This window comes from Cavia porcellus, unplaced genomic scaffold (genome assembly GCF_034190915.1).
Source record: "Cavia porcellus strain 051 isolate PalLab524CR breed Dunkin Hartley unplaced genomic scaffold, mCavPor4.1 scaffold_16, whole genome shotgun sequence".
Classification (NCBI taxonomy): domain Eukaryota; kingdom Metazoa; phylum Chordata; class Mammalia; order Rodentia; family Caviidae; genus Cavia; species Cavia porcellus.
The window spans coordinates 8,444,381-8,460,997 of record NW_026947499.1 but is presented as its reverse complement, the minus strand read 5'-3'; the positions used below and the strand labels follow the sequence as shown (position 1 = coordinate 8,460,997).

Here is a 16,617-nt window from a genome sequence, read left to right as displayed (position 1 = left end):
CTCACATTTAAAGCAATCAAAATTCTCATAATGAAATCTAGGTATATCTAGAGTTCTCTTCCAAATCAGACCTGGCAACCCTGGGCTCACCTTTGGGCTTGGCCCCAACAACTGAAGCTGCACAGAGATGGCACCCTTGGGTGCTGCTTTGATTTGTGCCAAGCACTCCAGTTTCTGCTAGCAACTTAGCATGACAGGCACTGGCTCTGCCTCTGTGGCTCATTCAGGCCATCACTTCCTTTTGGCTTCATTGAGGAAAGAGTCTGTTTTCTGGTCTGCACCTCTCCCCATTCCAAGTCATCTGTAATCTTCTCATTCCATAAAAAATGAAGGCGAAACTTCTTCGATGTTCACAATTTTATATATAATCTAGCTCTGATTTTCCTTTATTTCCAAACTGTCCCCTTTACACCCTTTGGAACTTCAGCCCACTGAAATAATCAGAGCTCCCTTCAATGAATGTCTGCTCTGTCTAGAACGACTTCTCTCCCTACCTCCCCAAAAGAGCAGATTTCAACCATCTTCCAAGGCCTGCCCACCGGAAATTCACGTTTCTCTTTGACAAGTGACCCTCCAGGAAGAGTCTCAAACAGTGACTTTTTCCACTAAACTGCCTGAATTCATTCTTAGCTAAAGGCTAGAAAAAAACTGAAGGCTTAGTCTAAAGGAAATCAGGTTCTGGTGGTAAGAAAGATCCTGTTTAAAAACTGAGTATCTGATTTCTTAACTATCGAAACAGCTTTAGCATGATAACTCGCTTTAACTTCAGCAATTCAAAATGAACTGCCAACAAAAAAAGGAAGAAATGATTTCAATGCTCAACTGTAGAAGCCACAACATGGATAGATGCTATTTCACTCATGAAGGTCAAGTGAAAAACATGTTACTTTGAAAAAAACTGTTTTAAATTGGGCCCGTGAACTGGATATAAGAAAACACCAAAATGTAAAGTTTTTTGTTTTGTTTCATTTTGTCTTTTTCAGACAGGGGCTCGATATGCAGCTGAGGCTTTGTAGCCCAAGCTGATCTCAAACTCAAACCCGAGCCTAATACTCTGCCTCAGAGAGTGCTGGGATTACAGGCCTGCGCCGCCACGCCAGGCTTAAAATGGGAATGATATTATCATTTCTCTCTAACGATGACAAAATTATGAGTAAATAATTAAGGTGAGTCAAAAAAGGATAGACTAACCATTGTGGTTTACAGAGCTGTGGGTTTTCTTTAAGCTGTAGAAAGTAGGAAAACCTTTGGACAAGTTTTTAAAAATCCACATTGGAGGTGCAATAGAAGAAGCCCGTGTCGTAACCTTCACACACATATAAATTTAATTTTGAATCATTCAGAAGTGATCGATCTATCTTTCCACCTCTTTGTATAACAAAAAAACAAAAACACAACACTAAAATTAGATACACGAATAAAACGTTACCAGGAAGGGCAAAGAAACGAGCAGGGCTCCCCCACCCCGCTCGCCCACCAGCTCTGCAGGCAGGGGTCCCCGCTGCGGACCCGGATGCTCCGCACAGGTAGGCGGCCTTGCCCAGCGGGCTCTGAACTCCAAAATTAGCAAAAGCAATTACGCTCCCCTTGAGCGGCCCCGGCGCTCACCCACATAGCACCGGGGTGCGGGGGAGAATTAAACCAGGACGCGCGTCCTATCTGGCACAACTCGGACAGCGTCGCCGCGGCCCCGCTCCCCGGCTGGCCCAAACGCTGACCCGCAGCCTCCTGGGAGCTCCAGAAATAGTCCGGAGCCCGGGGCTGGTGGGGGGCAGGGAACCCCACCCCCGACCAGGCCACGGCTCTGGGCTCCCGGACGGCCATCCCAGCGGCTATCGGCGCGCATCCCGGCCTGGCCCCCGCAGGGGCCGGACCCTTGATGTGGGCCCGAACGGCTACGTCCCCTTCCTCGTGCATCTCGGGGTCGTGAGAGGGCGGGAGTTCGCTCCTATTTTTAGGGTTTGGGGGGAAGTTTTCCCGACCGCGAGTGGGCTAGGTTACCTCAAATTCTCCTCACGAAATCACCTCCCCACCCCCACCCAAGGAGGCACCCGCGCTCTAGCCCGTTCCTAGGACGAGCTCCTTGGTTGCTAGGCTGCGGCCATACGTCACTTCCGGTATCCGGGGCGCGCAAGCGCGGGCGGGCGCGCGCTTTGGGGTAGGAGCCCCCCTCTGCCCCGTGGGGATCCGCCCACGCGCAGAGCAGATTCCCAGGCCCTGACCCTTGTCAGAGCCCAGAGCTGCTTGCTGGGCCTGTGACCCCGGCTTAAATGTGACGCGGTTACCTTCCAGGATGTCCATCTAGCACTTGCAATGTACTTAACATTGTACATAATTAACCTGTACTAAAATGTGTTTGCTTTTTCATTCATTACTCACCAAACATGGACACTAAGTTCTTTAAGGAAGGGCCTTTGGGGATGAGGAAGCGTTTGACCCAGGCTTCAAATTTAGGTTTTCCATATAAGTATCCCCAAACTAGGTTATGCATAGGAACAACTGGAGAGAGAGGCTGGCAGCATTAAAAGGAGACATTCACCATTGCGACTTCAGCTTCTGTGTCACATTACTGGGCCACATTACCTGTAGTGGGAATTAGTGTTTTCAATCTAGTAATGTTTTTTTTAATATGCTGAGAGCAGGAAAGGAAAAAAAAAAAAGTAAAGGACTTGAAGCTCTGTGTGGCCTCTGAGAGACTATCTCTGAGCACACGAAGAAACAGAATAAGTCGTCCTTGTCTTCATAGAGGACACAGCCTGAACAGTTTGCAGGAAGGTCACTGTGCCTACATCACTAATGAAGTGTGGAAATTACTGGAACAGAGACCCCAAAGTTGCACTGTCTGTTTTGAGAGAGGCTTTAGTTAGTGAATAGTATCTTGACCTATCCTTATTAAGCTGGAGATCACTGTAGTTTGGGTAATATCAAAAGAAGAAAAGCAAATAAAAAAAAAAGAGGGTTCTTCTGACCCTCTTCTGACCCTGAAAAGAAAGTTGACTGCTCAAACACGTTAGGAAAAATCAGCTAGCGATAGCATCATCAGATTTACAATGACCCCAAAATAATGAGTTACAATATTAGGCATATTTTGGTTTGTTTGTTTTCGCTTGGTTTTTTGAGACAGGGTCGTACTGTGTAGTTCAGATTGGCCTTGAACTCATTTTTTAGCCCTGGCTGGCCTCGAATTCACAGTGATCCTCCTGCCTCAGCCTCCCAGGAATTACAGGTGTGCACCATCACACAGAGCTCTTAGGCTATTCTTACCTGCCTGGAACCATGCTGGCTGCTGGGGTTGCAGTGGAGGACAGGCTTTAACCTGGCTCCTGCTCCATGGAACCGATTGTTCAGTACTGAAAGATGATTAAAAAGGGCCAAGACTGAGATAAATGCTGTAACAAAAGGACCCAATGATGATAAAGCCTACATAGAGGGCCCCACGTTTATCTGGGAAAGTGAAGGAGCCACAGTACCAGGACAGCATGCTTCAGATGCATCGATGTGTAAGGTTCAGAAAATGAATCAAACAGGAAAAAACTCTTCAGGCAGAGGGAACAGTACATTCCAAGAGAGATCTGGTTGCTCACTTCTATACCTCGGCCACTTGGAGGTTAAAACTTTTTCCAGCGCACTGTTGCTCACAACTTGGTGGGGAAGTCAACAGTTATTTATTTAAACATTAAATAATTAAAATAATTGGGAAGAAACAATACCAGATTGTACAGGAATTGTGTAATGAACGGATCCTGTTGACAGTCTTAGGAGACCTTCTGGCTTCCCAGGGTGAAATCCTGGGTCTGGAACGGTGCAACCTTGAGAGATTTCCTCATGGTTCTGAGTATTCTCATCGGTGAAGCATGATTACAGTAACACCCTCCTCCATTGAGCCCATGCAAGGATGGAGGAAGTGGATAGAGACGAAGCAGTTAGAGTAGTGGCTGATATTGGGAAACATAGAAACCTCTTACTTTTTTTCCAAACAAGATGGTCAGTGAGCCAACAGTGGCCCTGGGCCAGGAAAAGAACCAAGAAGTCAGCCTGCCCTTCCCATGAGCCAGCCAGCACATGGGCTGGGGCCCAGGAAGAGAACTCCCACCCCCACCGACCCTAGAGGCAACTGGCTGACTCGGAGGAACACAGACTGGGACCATAGTAACTGAGGCACAAAAACAACATAAATGCTTTGTGTCAATTGACTGATTTTTCAGGCCTGGGGCCTGAATAGTCTGAGCGTGTGTCTAGAGGATAACAATATGCAATGTAGCAACTATTTGGTTTTGAAGTTCCATATTGTTCTCACTGTTTTGGTTTTGAAGTTCCATATTGTTCTCACTGTTTTGTTTTGTTCCGATTTGTTGTTTTGTTCTATCCCCTTAAAACAAAACAAAACAAAAACAAGTGGGATGATTAGCTTTGCTCCTTCTCTGAAGTCTGCAGTAAAGGCCATAGAAAGACACTGTACTTCCCGGTGGCTCCAGCTCCTCCTCCGCCTGTCTACACTTGTATCTACACTGCCCTTGGCAGCCAGGAGCCTGCGACCCTGTGTAAACTCCTGTAAGCAAGAGAATCCACTCTTTGTACCTAAGCTGGGATGCGTTTTGTGCTTACTGTGGTTACTCTCAGAACATGGGAGAGAATGGGAGGGCAGTCAGCTGCTTCCTGGGGTCTCTGTTAACAAGTTCGTTTTCCAATCTGGGACAGAGAGGCAGAGACAGAGACAGAGACAGCCCCCTTTTGTGATGATCTTGTGATTCCTTGAAGGTAAAACCTTGGGTGGATTCACTGAGAGCCCTCTGAGGAAACTGTCAGCAATAATCTCACAATGGTCAGGCATTGCTGATTTGTTTTCTTTTGATTTTTTACAATAAGGTCTCACTATGTAGTTCAAGATGGCCTTGAACTCACCACGTAGCTCAGACTAGCCTCAAACTAATGGTGATCCACCTGCCTCAGCCTCCCAAGTGCTGGGAGTGGATTCATCTCAACTCACTGTTCCTTAGACTTTATGCTGAGTCTTCTATGTAAACATCACATGGTGCCTTTTGGCTGAAATGCATTTAATATTTATTTAGTATTTGTTTGAAGCAAGGTCTCTTAGGTAATTCATGCTGGCCTCGAACTCACAGCAGTTCTCCTGTCTCAGCCTCCCAAATGCTGGGATTCAGGCAAGTGCTACCATGCCTGGCTGACATTTTTAATACATGAAAGGAAGGTCTAGCTCTATGTGACAACAGCCAAAAGCACCTAGTGTCCACTCCTCTCCTATTTAGCAGCTTTACTGAGATATAATTCACATGCATGTAACTCACCCCGTTGGGTGTATAATTCAGTGACTTAGCATATTTACAAAGATGAGTAAGCACTGTGGAAAAAGATTCTACTGGCCATATCCAGTGAGCTTTCCTCTGCAAGGAGCTGCTAGGAACAGTAGGTTTACATTCTGCCAGTTTTGCAACCCCTACAAAAGTAGAATCTTTTCTCCAATAGTTTCAGTAAATTTCAGGGCCAACTCTCATTGGCCCAAAATGTGTCAGGCCATTCTTGAATCAATCGCTGTGACTCTGACGGCCACAGCAGTAGACCGAATGAGGAAGGCCACATTTGTTACCGGAGATAGAAAGGTGTCATGTAGGAAGAACAGGTGTCCCGTCCCTTGCTCAGGGACGGCTGTGACACCTTGAAGGAAATCAGGAAGAGGGGCAAATGTGCAGGGAGGATCTGTAGCAAAGAGAACTCCTTGATTTCCTGCCAGCAGACTTCAGTACTAATGCAGGTCTGTATCACAGGCCAGGTGAGGTCCTGGGATTACAGCAGGACCCCCCACCTCCCCACCCCCACCCCCCATCTCATCCTTACCTCCCCACCCCCACTCCCCTCACCCCTACCCCCCTCCCCACCTCTGGTTCCCATGGAAACCTGAGGGTGCAGTGAACACTGTGCCTCCCACCCCTTCTCATCCCAGAACTTCCAAACAAGAACTTTCCTATGCCGACGACAGGGAAGCCAAGCCAATTTTCTGTTTTTGGTATTAAATTTAGACCTTTCATCCTGACTCTGAGATATTTCTGGATCCTGCACGAGCATTCAGCGGATGCCAGTCTTCAAGATGCTGTCCCATCTGGGGCGACTGCATGCTGCCCACATTATCTTTCTTTCAAGACTGGGAAAAATGACCCAGGTGTAGGAATGAATTCAGAAGTGGGTTATTCCAGCATTCATTAATTGTCATTGAATACTTCTGCCATCTAGGTTACTTGGAGGGGAAAGAAATGAAATTTGAATAGAAACCCAAATTGAGGTTTGCGGATATCCTAAGTTGTTCCTGATCTGGCAATTTAATTTTTTTAATTTAATCTTGTAGATATGGTTAGTGACTGACCGTGCTTTCTTAAAAGGTAAAAAGAGCCCTGCATGGAGGTGCATGCCTGTGATCCCAACAATTGGGAGTCTGAGGCAGGAGGGCCGATGTGAGTTCAAGGTCTGTCTGGGCTGCAGAGTGAAAGCCTGTCTCAAAAAAAAAAAAAAAAAAAAAAAAAAAAAAATCTAAAAAAAATGGTATGTGACGCATTCAACTAGACAGATGAGATTCCAGAGGATTTATAAAATGCATGCCTGCTACTACATTTTTGTGATGTAGTTTTTATTTTTTTAAACAGAGTTTGTACTTGCAAATGGACTATGATTTTCAAAGAAGAGAAATCACTGATGAGATTAATGGGCAACCTACAACAGCCAAAATAATATGCAGCTCAGGCTGAGTCTTCGATGACCTGTATGTACTGAAATTCAGGATGCAACCAATAATCTCACCAGGCCCAGATCGTAACTGTGCTGCTGTGTATCAGGTGTTTTTGTAAATACTTCACACATCTGGCCGAATGTATTTGAATGGTAATGTCTGCGTGCTCTCCATTTCCCTTCTTGAAACAATCTCCATTGCCTTGGGGAAGTCAGTGGACTTAGCGAGACACTGTCTCAAAATAAAAAGTAAAAAGGGCTGGGGATGTAACTCACTGCAAAGGTCCTGGATTCATTCCCCAGCACCACAAAGAAGAGGGAGAAGGAGGAGGAGAACAAGGAGGAGGAGGAGGAGGAGAAGGAGAAAAAGAGGAAGAAAAAGAAGAGGAGGAGGAGGAGGAGGGAGGAGAAGCAGTGAAACAAAACAAAGCAGAAGAGTATGGAGAAGAGATGCTCAGAAGCATTGCAGGAGAGGATGCAGATAAGAAATCCAGAGCAAGAGCTGGACCTGGTGGGGCACACCTGTAATCCCAGCACCCGGGAGGCTGAGGCAGGAAGATCATTTTAACTTTGAGATCAGCTTGGGCTACAAAGTCAGCTCAAGAATTACATAGTGAGACCCTGTCTGAACAAGACAAAAAAAAAAAGTCCGGCGCAGCCTCTGAGAAGGCAGAATTCTCCACAGAGGCCACATAGCCAGCCCAGGAAAGCTGAGGCTTTCCTTGTCCCACACCTGGTATGGGAGGGAGCATCAGTGTCACTGGACCTGGAGTCTTGGATAATGTGTGACCAGGGAGTCACCAGGGCGGACACTGAGTGGGTCCTGAAGCTCGGGGACCACAGAAGCGCCCAGGGCCAGGGTGGCCCTCAGCCTGTGTGTGTCTGTATGTGTGAGTGTGCATGAGTGTGACTCTGTATGTGGAAGGGTGTGTGAGGTGGGGTGGGGTCTCTATAGTGAGATCCTATTTCTCTCTAACCTAGCAGAAGGGGGCCTCAGAGCTGGATTTCAGGAGATTATAAAATAATGCTACTCTCCTTGGAAATCCGAGTGGTAGGCTGATATCGGTAGCATCCTGCCGGGGTGAAGATGGCACATTCTGGGCACTAAGGAGAGCTTAATACAGGACCATGTGGAAAGGCACAGGCAGCATCCAGAGGGAGCAGCCAATGCTCCCGGGAAGCCTGAGAAGGGGTAAGAGGAGGAAACAGGCAGCAGAAGCCTGACCAAACCGCAGAGGGGAGGAGGCAGCCTAACCGGAGCCTCTGGATGTGGCCTGATCTGACCTCTCTGTACCCGCCTGGTCTCCCACTGGCTAAACCCTGCAGGGAGCCAAAGGGGAAGGAGGGCCACCCTGTGGGACCTGCCTGCATAGACAAAGAGAAGGGTGGAAGGCTGCAGAGTGGGAGGGCAGACTATTATTCTGTTATTATTATTATTATTATTATTATTGTCTTTTTTGAGACAGGGTCTTGCTGTGCAGTTGAGGCTGGCCTTGAGCTCACTTTGTCTCCAACTCAAAAGGCTCCTCCTGCCTCAGCCTCCTGAGTGCTGGGATTATAGGTGTGAGCCACCACACCCAGCTTACTGTTATTATTATTTAGTGTATGTTGGTAAAATATGGTGATTGTATTCGTCTTGGGGAATTGGTCTTGTTTTGTCATCCTTGTTTTGGGAGAGGATCTCACTTTGTAGCCCAGGCTGGCCTTGAACTCCCAGGGATTCTCCTGTCTCAGCCTCCCAAGTGCTGGAATCATAGCAGTGCACCGCCACACCCAGCCTCACAGATTAATTCTCTATAGGTTGGTTTCTCTGACCACAGTGGTGGGCGCTGAGGCCTTCTGAGGCCAGTTCTCCACCCTCACATCTCCCCTCGCTCTCTTGGACCTGACACTCGGCATACTGCATAGAGTCACCTCACCCTACATCATTTCATTTAGTGGACACCGCTAACAAGTCCACACAGAGGGGCTGGGGATTTAGCTCAGCGGCATAAGCACCTGCCTTGCAAGCAGGCAGTCGTGAGTTCGATCCCTGGTACCGATAAAAAAAAAGGAAAAAGACAAAAAAAAAAAGTCCACACGGGGCCTCGTACTGTATATACTTTCCCATTTTATAACTGAGGAAACTGAGGCCCAGACAGTTCGCTGAGGACCCCAAATCACAAAGCTAGTAGCTGGCTGAGCTAAGATTCAGGCTCGAATCTATTTGATCCCAAAGTCATTTTCACCAACCCCCCAACCCTAGCACCTGCTCAGCAAAGCCTGACCGGGAGGGGGGGGGGGCTCCTCTGCCCCGAGGTCCCTCGGGGAGGAAACGCTGGCCACTCCCTCTGCTTCCCGGGGTCTACCGAGGAGCAGGGCTCAGCCTGCTTGGGTCCAGGGTTTGGAATCCGAGTGCAAACCCCAGCAGCACAGCAGGGAAGATGGGGCGAATTGCTTGGCCCACTGGAGGGGGGGATTTTCAGTTCAGAAGCCTTTCAAGCGCTTTTTTTCTTCCGCAGCTGAATGCTCGGTGTATTTATAGAATTCAGGGGGAGTGTTTAAGGGGAAGCAGCAGTGGAGCTGCATTTAGGGCCCTCAGGAAACTCAGAATCAGGCAGAAAATGGTTGATGGGAGGTGACAAGGAAAAGGCCAAGCCCAGCGGGGCACCAGTGGGTTTTGTCCTTCGTGTTGCCAAAACCTTTTCGTCCTCCTGGGCTGGCGACGTCATATCACAGTTGGCAGCTGTGCTGTAGATGGAATTACAGTCAACGTGACGGGCGAGGGGGCGAATAGGTCAGCAAACCCCACGGTGCGCAGGCGGTAGGACGGGGGCGGATATAAAAAGAATCCCAGGGCAGAACCTGGAAGAGGCTACGCCGAGTGAAAGGAGCCAATCACGAGAGGACGCGTGGTTCGAGTCCACTGACGTGAAAAACGGAGGCTCAGAAAATCCAGAGACAGAAACAAAATTGGGCCGGGTGTGGTGGCGCACGCCTGTAATCCCAGCACTCAGGAGGCTGAGGCAGGAGGATCCTTGTGAGTTGGAGACCAGCCTGGGCCACAAAGTGAGCTCAAATCCAGCCTGACCTGCATAGTGAGACCTTGTCTCAAAAAGACACACATTAAAACACACACACACACACACACACACACACACACACACAAAATTGGGGGTTGCCTGTGGCCGGGTGGAGGGGGGGAGGTAGGGCAAATGCTTAGTAGGTGTGAAGTTTCCTTTTGGGGTGATGAGAATGTTCTGGAAACAGAGCAATGGGTCATACTATATTGTGAATTACTAGATGCTATTGAATTGTTCCATTTAAAATGGTTGATTTTATGCTGAGGATCCCACCTGATCAAATAAAAAAGAAGGGCAGCCAGGCCCTGGGAAGTAACCAGGTCATTCCACATCCTTCAAGCTATCTTTTCCCTCTGCAGCTGAAGCCCCAGCCCCTGCATGGCTCAGGCTTAAGAGACCTCACTTCTGTCTGAGCTCCCCAACCCTGACTCCCATTGTATTGACCAAACATGCCAAACCTGTCCCTGCCTCAGGACCTTTGCATGGTTCTATCTGCAGCCTGGCTTTCTTTGACCAGGTTTCCATAAGCCTGTGTTCTCCTCATTGAGGTCTCAGCTCAGATGCTTCTGTATCAGTGAGGCCTTTTCTGATCTTCTTAAAATGGGACCCTATCAGTCACTGTCCGTCGTGGCATTGTACCCATTTGAGTCATGGCCCCTTGGAGGTTACTGAGCACAAGTTAGTGGGTCTTGGTTAACATCTTTAAAAATGCAATGAACCCAGGTAACACCCAGGTAACACCTGGATACTTAATAGGTGCTTAATAAATTTTTATTCTCCTTGAGTAGGTTGTTGACTCAGCTATGATTTCTTGAATGTTGAGCACTGAAAAGTATTTGTTAATGTGCTCTTACATGTTTTTGAACACCTACTGTGTGCCAGGCACTGTTTAAACTGGTCCTACAACAAGAAGAAATAAAGGAACTATAACTCTAGCCATACCCAGTAGATTTTCAGTATGACACTAAAGCAGTAATGAATAAATTCCTTGATGCTCCCCCCCCCTTTTTTTTTTCAGACAGGGTCACTCTGTGTAGTTAGGTCTCGAACTACTAAGTAGACCAAGCTGGCCTTGAACTCATGGCAATCCTCCTGCCTCAGCCTCCTGAGCACTGAGATTACTGTGTATGCCACCATGCCCAGCTTCATCGATAATCTTTTGACAGAGGAGGAAAATGACATCACCTTTCCCAAGGTCATGCAGCTAATCAGACCCCCTGGCATCTGGGTCCTCTCCACACTGCTGTAGATGGTGGGGCTTGCCCAGGATGGACCTTGGTGGTTACAGATCTCGATTCCTGCCACTGCTACTCAGAGGATCAAATTTGTCCTTCTGGAAATCAGACCCAGAGCAGTGGGAACAGGTGGATCTCGTGACCTCAGAGTCCCTGCCTTCTGTGCTTAGGACCCCACCACTCCATGACGATGGTGACCATGACGATGGCTCACACCTGGGATGTCGCAGATTTGAACCAAGGATCTCAGTCACTCTGCTGTCTTATCAGCATGTGACATCCCCAAGTGGCTGGGGCCAGGAGGCCGGGCAAGGAATGTGGGCTGAGTAAAAATAAACCTGCCACATTCCTTGGCAGCCCCCTGCCCCTTCCCGCTCCACGCCATCCACGGGGCAGCAGAGCGTGCCAGGGGAGGCAGAGGCGGGGCGCACAGGGTGGGGGAACCAGTGCCGCTGCCCTCCAACCCTGAGAGAGCGAGGGAGAGTGCAGAGAGGGAGGCAGACAGAGAGAGAGAGAGATCACCTTATATGGGAACATCGCAGACAATGTGTGGCAATGGCTTGGAGGGCAGCACAGGTCAGACACCAGACAGATGGGAGAAATGAAACACGGCACAGAGCGTGTTCCCGGGCCCTGAACACAGCTCTTGTTTCATGGCAAGGGCCCCGCAAAGCCTGGCCTGCCCGTTTGCCTTTTTTGCCCAAGCTGAGCAAGATGTGCATCCTAAACCCTATAGGATTTGGATCTGGACCCGACTGCAGCCTTTCTGTGGCTGGCAGAGGTCTTGGTTGTTTAAAGTCACTTCCTGGATGAGCCAAATTTCTCATTGCAAACGGAAAGGAAAAGACTGGCTTCCTTCTCATGTTTCCAGTGTCGCTGCAAAGCACATCAATCGGCCTCAGGAGTGGACGACCTTTCACTGCTCATGCATTCATTCAACAACCCGGGCCAGGGCCTGGGAAGGTGGCCATGGTGCTGACAATGACAATCAGAGTTACAGTGCACTGATGTGCACCCACCTGATCAATGTTTTCCCTCCTTTTTAGTTTCTATGTTCATTGCCACTACTTGACGCACTTTAAAATACAAATTGTATGACTTTATTTTAGGTGGCAAGTCTACATCTGATAAATAGTTCAGTAATTAATAATAACTTACCCAGCACTGTCCACGCTGCGCTCAGTGATGATACGGAACATTGGTCTCTGCTGGGTGGAGTTTATTCCCAGGGAGGTGAGGCGAGGTGACGACCTGACTCCCTGGGGTCTCACCACAGCTCTGCACACCTGCTACCACTGTCATCGCTGTGTGACACGGGATTTTTCAGCCTTACACCATGGACATTTTAGACTGCATAAATCTTTGTCACTGCAGGATATTTGGCAATATCTTGGCTTCTACCCATCAGATGCAAGTATCAGCCAATCCCCTTTTCCCAGCTGTGACAAAAGGGTGTCCCCACAAGCTGCCACATGTCACCTGGGATGGGGGCAGAGTCACTCCTGGCGGAAGCAGATGACAAGGAAAGGCTCAGGCTGAAGAAGGGACTTCTAAAGGTCACGGCCACTGGCGAGTAGGACTCAGGCCCTAGTGTTCCCTCAGATTCCCAAACCACAGAACTCCACTTCCCTACAATAGACAGCTGGGAGACTGTATGGCTGTCAGCTTCATTGTTCTATTCCACAAAATAGAAGCCCCTTGACAATCGGGTGCTGATGGGCTCACACTTGCAAGAGATCCTTGTGAAGGATACAGGGGGCCTGGAGTGGGCAGGGAGGTCGTGAAATGACCTGGAGAAGGTGAGGAGGAAGTGGTGAGCTGGGCACAGCCACTAGTACATGCTGGAAACTTCCGGCCATGCTGCCGGCCAGTGGTGCCTGAGCCCAAGGCTGCTGTAGGAGGAATCCCAGATCAGGCGACACAGGGGCTGCACTGGGATTCACACTGCTGCAGTCCCGCCTGGGAAATGCTGGCTTGGCGCAAACTTGGCAGAGCCAGAGGGTGGGAGAGAGGGCTGCCTTTGCCAGCGTTCTCCCTGGCGGAGGTAGGAGTCAGCACAGCGTCCCCTGTAGGTAGAGAGTAGGACACCGGCAAGAGACCAGGGGTGTAGCTCAGTGGCACGGCACTAACCTGGCATCCAGGACTTCAGATCCCTCCCGAGCACCGTGAGAAACAGCAAAGGAAAAGAAAAGAAAGTTAGCAGCCAGCAGGATGCGGTGCCATAGACCTCTAACCCCCGCACCCGCACCCGGAAGGTGAAGGCGGAGAATCACAAGCTGGAGTCCAGCCTGGGCAGTTTAGCGACTTAGTGACACCGGTTCCGCAATAAAAAACAAGAAGAGCTGGGGATGCGGCTCAGCGTGAAAGCCCTGAGTTCAACCCCCAGGACCAGAAGGAGGCCGGAAAGCCAGCAGCAGCGTCAGTGCGTGACAGAGACAGGCTGGCGTTCCTCGGGCAGGAGCGCTCTTTCCTCCACAGCCTTGGGCTTCCGAGTGAGGATCACAGCCAGCCCAGCTGCAAGAGTCCGCGCAGCCTGGAGGGGCAGCTTGTGGGCATGGGCGCCCTGCCAGCCTTGCTTTCCCCGCGTGCATGCGTGGGAGGCTCACCACCCCCGCTCAAGGGCCTGCTGTGAGAATGGACGCCTGTGACAGTGCGCAACTGCGGGCCCCTTTCTTTTCTTTTTCTTTCACACACTATTTTAGGTACCTGCGCTGCCTGGTAAAGTAGGAAACCTGGCCACACTGTATGGCGTCCACTGGCCGAGAGGCTGCTGCCCTCCACCGGGCATGCACTGCCCGCTTCCCACAGTGCCCACCGCTCCCTCCTAGCTCTGGGCCTAAAGCCAGCGTCAGCTCACGATGCCTGTCAGTCACGCTGCCATGTAGCTTAGAATAAGATTCCGTAGTCTCACACATTAACCACAGAGGAAAGAGGAGGCCAGAAGGCCACGGTGGTTTTCAGTCCTGCCCCATCGCTCCTTCCCTGTGGCCCCTGCCAGCGCCCCCATGACCTTCAGGCTGCCATCTTTTAAGCCCTTCTAGAATTTGCTTTGGAAAGTCACCCTTGCTGTCTCATAAGAACCCCTTACAGTTCTATTTCCCTTCACATTCATAAACCACCGTCAGCTCTGGGTCATTCACATCTTCCTGCACCCCTAGGTGTATGCATTTTCCCATTTATTTATTTAGAGACAGGGTATTACTATGCAGTTCAAGCTGGCCTTGAACTCACAACAATTTTCCTGCCTCAGCCTCCTGAGTGCTGGGATTATAGGCAGGCGCCACCACATCCTGCTTTTCCTTGCCTTTTAGGGAGTTTGACCTGGAGAGCTGAGGTGGTTGTCTCACAAGGCCACATAGGGTTAGTAGTGGCAAAGAAAAGGCCTCCTCACTCTAAGCCTGATGGTTTTCCATTACTCGAAGGGTATTCAGACTTACAATTGCATAAGTCAGACAGCTAACTAAAACCACTTTAAGCAGAAAAAATGCAATTGACTCCCTCCTGTATACGGAAAATCAAAGGGGCCAAGGACTTCAAGCACAAGCAGATGGAGGAGCTCCAAGGTTGTCCTCGGGGCTCTGTCACTCCGTCTCCATCCCGCTTTACTAAGTTGGCTTTATTGGCAAGCAGCCACTCTACTCATGATGGCAAGACAGCTGCCAGCTGTCAAATTCAGTTAGCTTCAAATCTAATGGCAAGAGTTCTTCTAGACTTCCCGGGTAAACGGAATTGAGTTTCCTTGGCTTTGATTGGCCAGATCCAGTCACATGCTTAACTGGGACCCAATCACTGGCCATCAGGATTGGCCAGACTCAAGACCAACTGGTAGTCAAGGGGTGGGGCTAACTACCCTTAAAGAGGAGCTGTTAGGGGTAGGAAGGAGCTGGGGAGTGAATGTCCGCTAAAGAAAACGCCCCTTCCCACATAAACCCGATTTCCTAGCACAACTACACCCGGCCTTTCCTCTCTTTGGAAGGCCATCCCACGTCCTCTTTCTCCATTCAAATCAACTTCATGATCTTGTTCTGGGAATTCCTGGTAGAGAGAACCTGAACCATGCACGCACAGCAGCACTGCGCCCCTATCACTGTGGATAGAGTGAAACAACAAGGAGAGAATTTGTGTGGCCTGCAAGAATCAGAAAACTTTTCCAAAACGGGAAGGAGAGAACCAGCCTGTCGGTGGAGGCCATCTTTGAAATGACAAGGTTGTGGTGCTGCCCTGGCTGCTTTAGTCTTTTCAATATTTTCTACCAGGAGGGAGAAAAAAAGAATCCAGATGGTAATACCAAAAAGGAAGTAATGCCAGGCTGGTTGCACAGCTAGACGGTAAGCAACGTGAAGCCACGGCCAGGCGCTGGCTCAGCTCTGCCTCTAAACTTCGGGCAGCAGCGCCCAGTGTTGGGGCTGCTAGAGCTAAATCCACAGTATCGGGGTTAGGACAGCCTCGATCCCCTTCCCTACGGCTGGTCTACATTTCTTCTCTTTTAAATTTGCTGAGCCCCACTTTGTGTGTGGTCTCTTTCCTCCCTGTGGCCAGGCACTTGGAGAGACAGCCCTTGCCTTAAACCCTCCACTTTTAGGGGGCACATCTTCCCGTGAGTCTGTCCAGCTGGGCTTTCTGACCTTAGCCCTGGTGACATCGAGGGCCAAATTGTGGGGGACTGGCCGGTGGGATGTTTAGCAGCACCCCTAGTCTCCAGGCATACTGGTAGATGCCAGTAGCACACCCCTCCCCTAAACCGTGCTGACCAAAGGTCACCTGGGGGACAAAATGGCTTCTGCCTGAGAACCACAGGGTCTAAATCTTCAGGGCAATCTCATTGACCTGGCCAGTGATTGGCTCAGGCAGAGAGTCATGTGACACACTTCTGGCCAATGAAATGTGAGCACAAATCATCTGGGGAAGGATAGCTCCTTTTATAAGGAGACACAAGGAGCTCGTACTGCTCGCTAGTCCTCAGGATTTTGCCTTACTTGGATGTGAGTCTGGGAGTGCAGTTGCCAACCTGCAGCCACGCGGGGCACTCACTTAAGGGCAAAGGCGTCAGGATGAAGGTGAAACCTGCAGGAGCGAATCTGCTCAAGCTGCTGAGGGGCAGCATGAGCCTTCTTGTGCTTTACTTGTTATAGCAAAATAAAGAGTTTGCTATGTCAAAGCGTTTAATCTGAGCCACACTTCTCTGTTGCATCACCTTATCTAGCCTATGGATCTACTGAAGACATTGTGCATATAGGTCAGAAAAGCACAACAGCGATTGGGAAGGTGGGGCGTGGGTATGAGAGTCTGGAGCTGGGAGCTGGGCTGTGGCCTGATGGCCCCTTTCAGGACTTGCTGTCAATCAAAAGCTATTTCAGTTCCCTTAGGAATTGCTAATAATGGTCCAGACGCTTGATGGAGAAAGGGTCCTCATTCCGTTTGCAAAATGAGGACCAGTATCTGGGCTAGGACTCATTATATCTCATCACATAAAAATGGCCACATGACATCAATTTGTGTGGGTATTAGGCTACTATTTCTGTGTCCAAAATGCTTCTGAGACGGAGCTGATTCTCTCTCTGTCTCTCTCTGTTCTTTTTTGTACC

At 49.4% G+C, this 16,617-nt stretch overlaps 1 protein-coding gene and 1 long non-coding RNA gene across 7 annotated transcripts in view; one reads left to right on the top strand and one right to left on the bottom strand.

Annotated features, from left to right (window-relative positions):
• Nucleotides 1-13,464, bottom strand: part of Ift81 (intraflagellar transport 81) — a 123,046-nt gene extending 109,582 nt beyond the window's left edge. For 2 of the 6 annotated variants that reach the window (XM_063225594.1, XM_063225599.1), the window contains exon 1: nucleotides 2,002-2,147. The gene's annotated coding sequence lies outside the window, so the exon portion shown is untranslated. The other 4 variants (XM_063225596.1, XM_063225595.1, XM_063225598.1 and 1 more) reach the window with 4 other exon arrangements.
• On the top strand, nucleotides 1,418-6,823 carry LOC134470618 (uncharacterized). The gene is made up of 2 exons (XR_010039618.1): nucleotides 1,418-1,526; nucleotides 6,654-6,823. It is a non-coding gene; the product is annotated as an uncharacterized LOC134470618 (long non-coding RNA).
• Nucleotides 13,465-16,617: the final 3,153 nt, after the last annotated feature.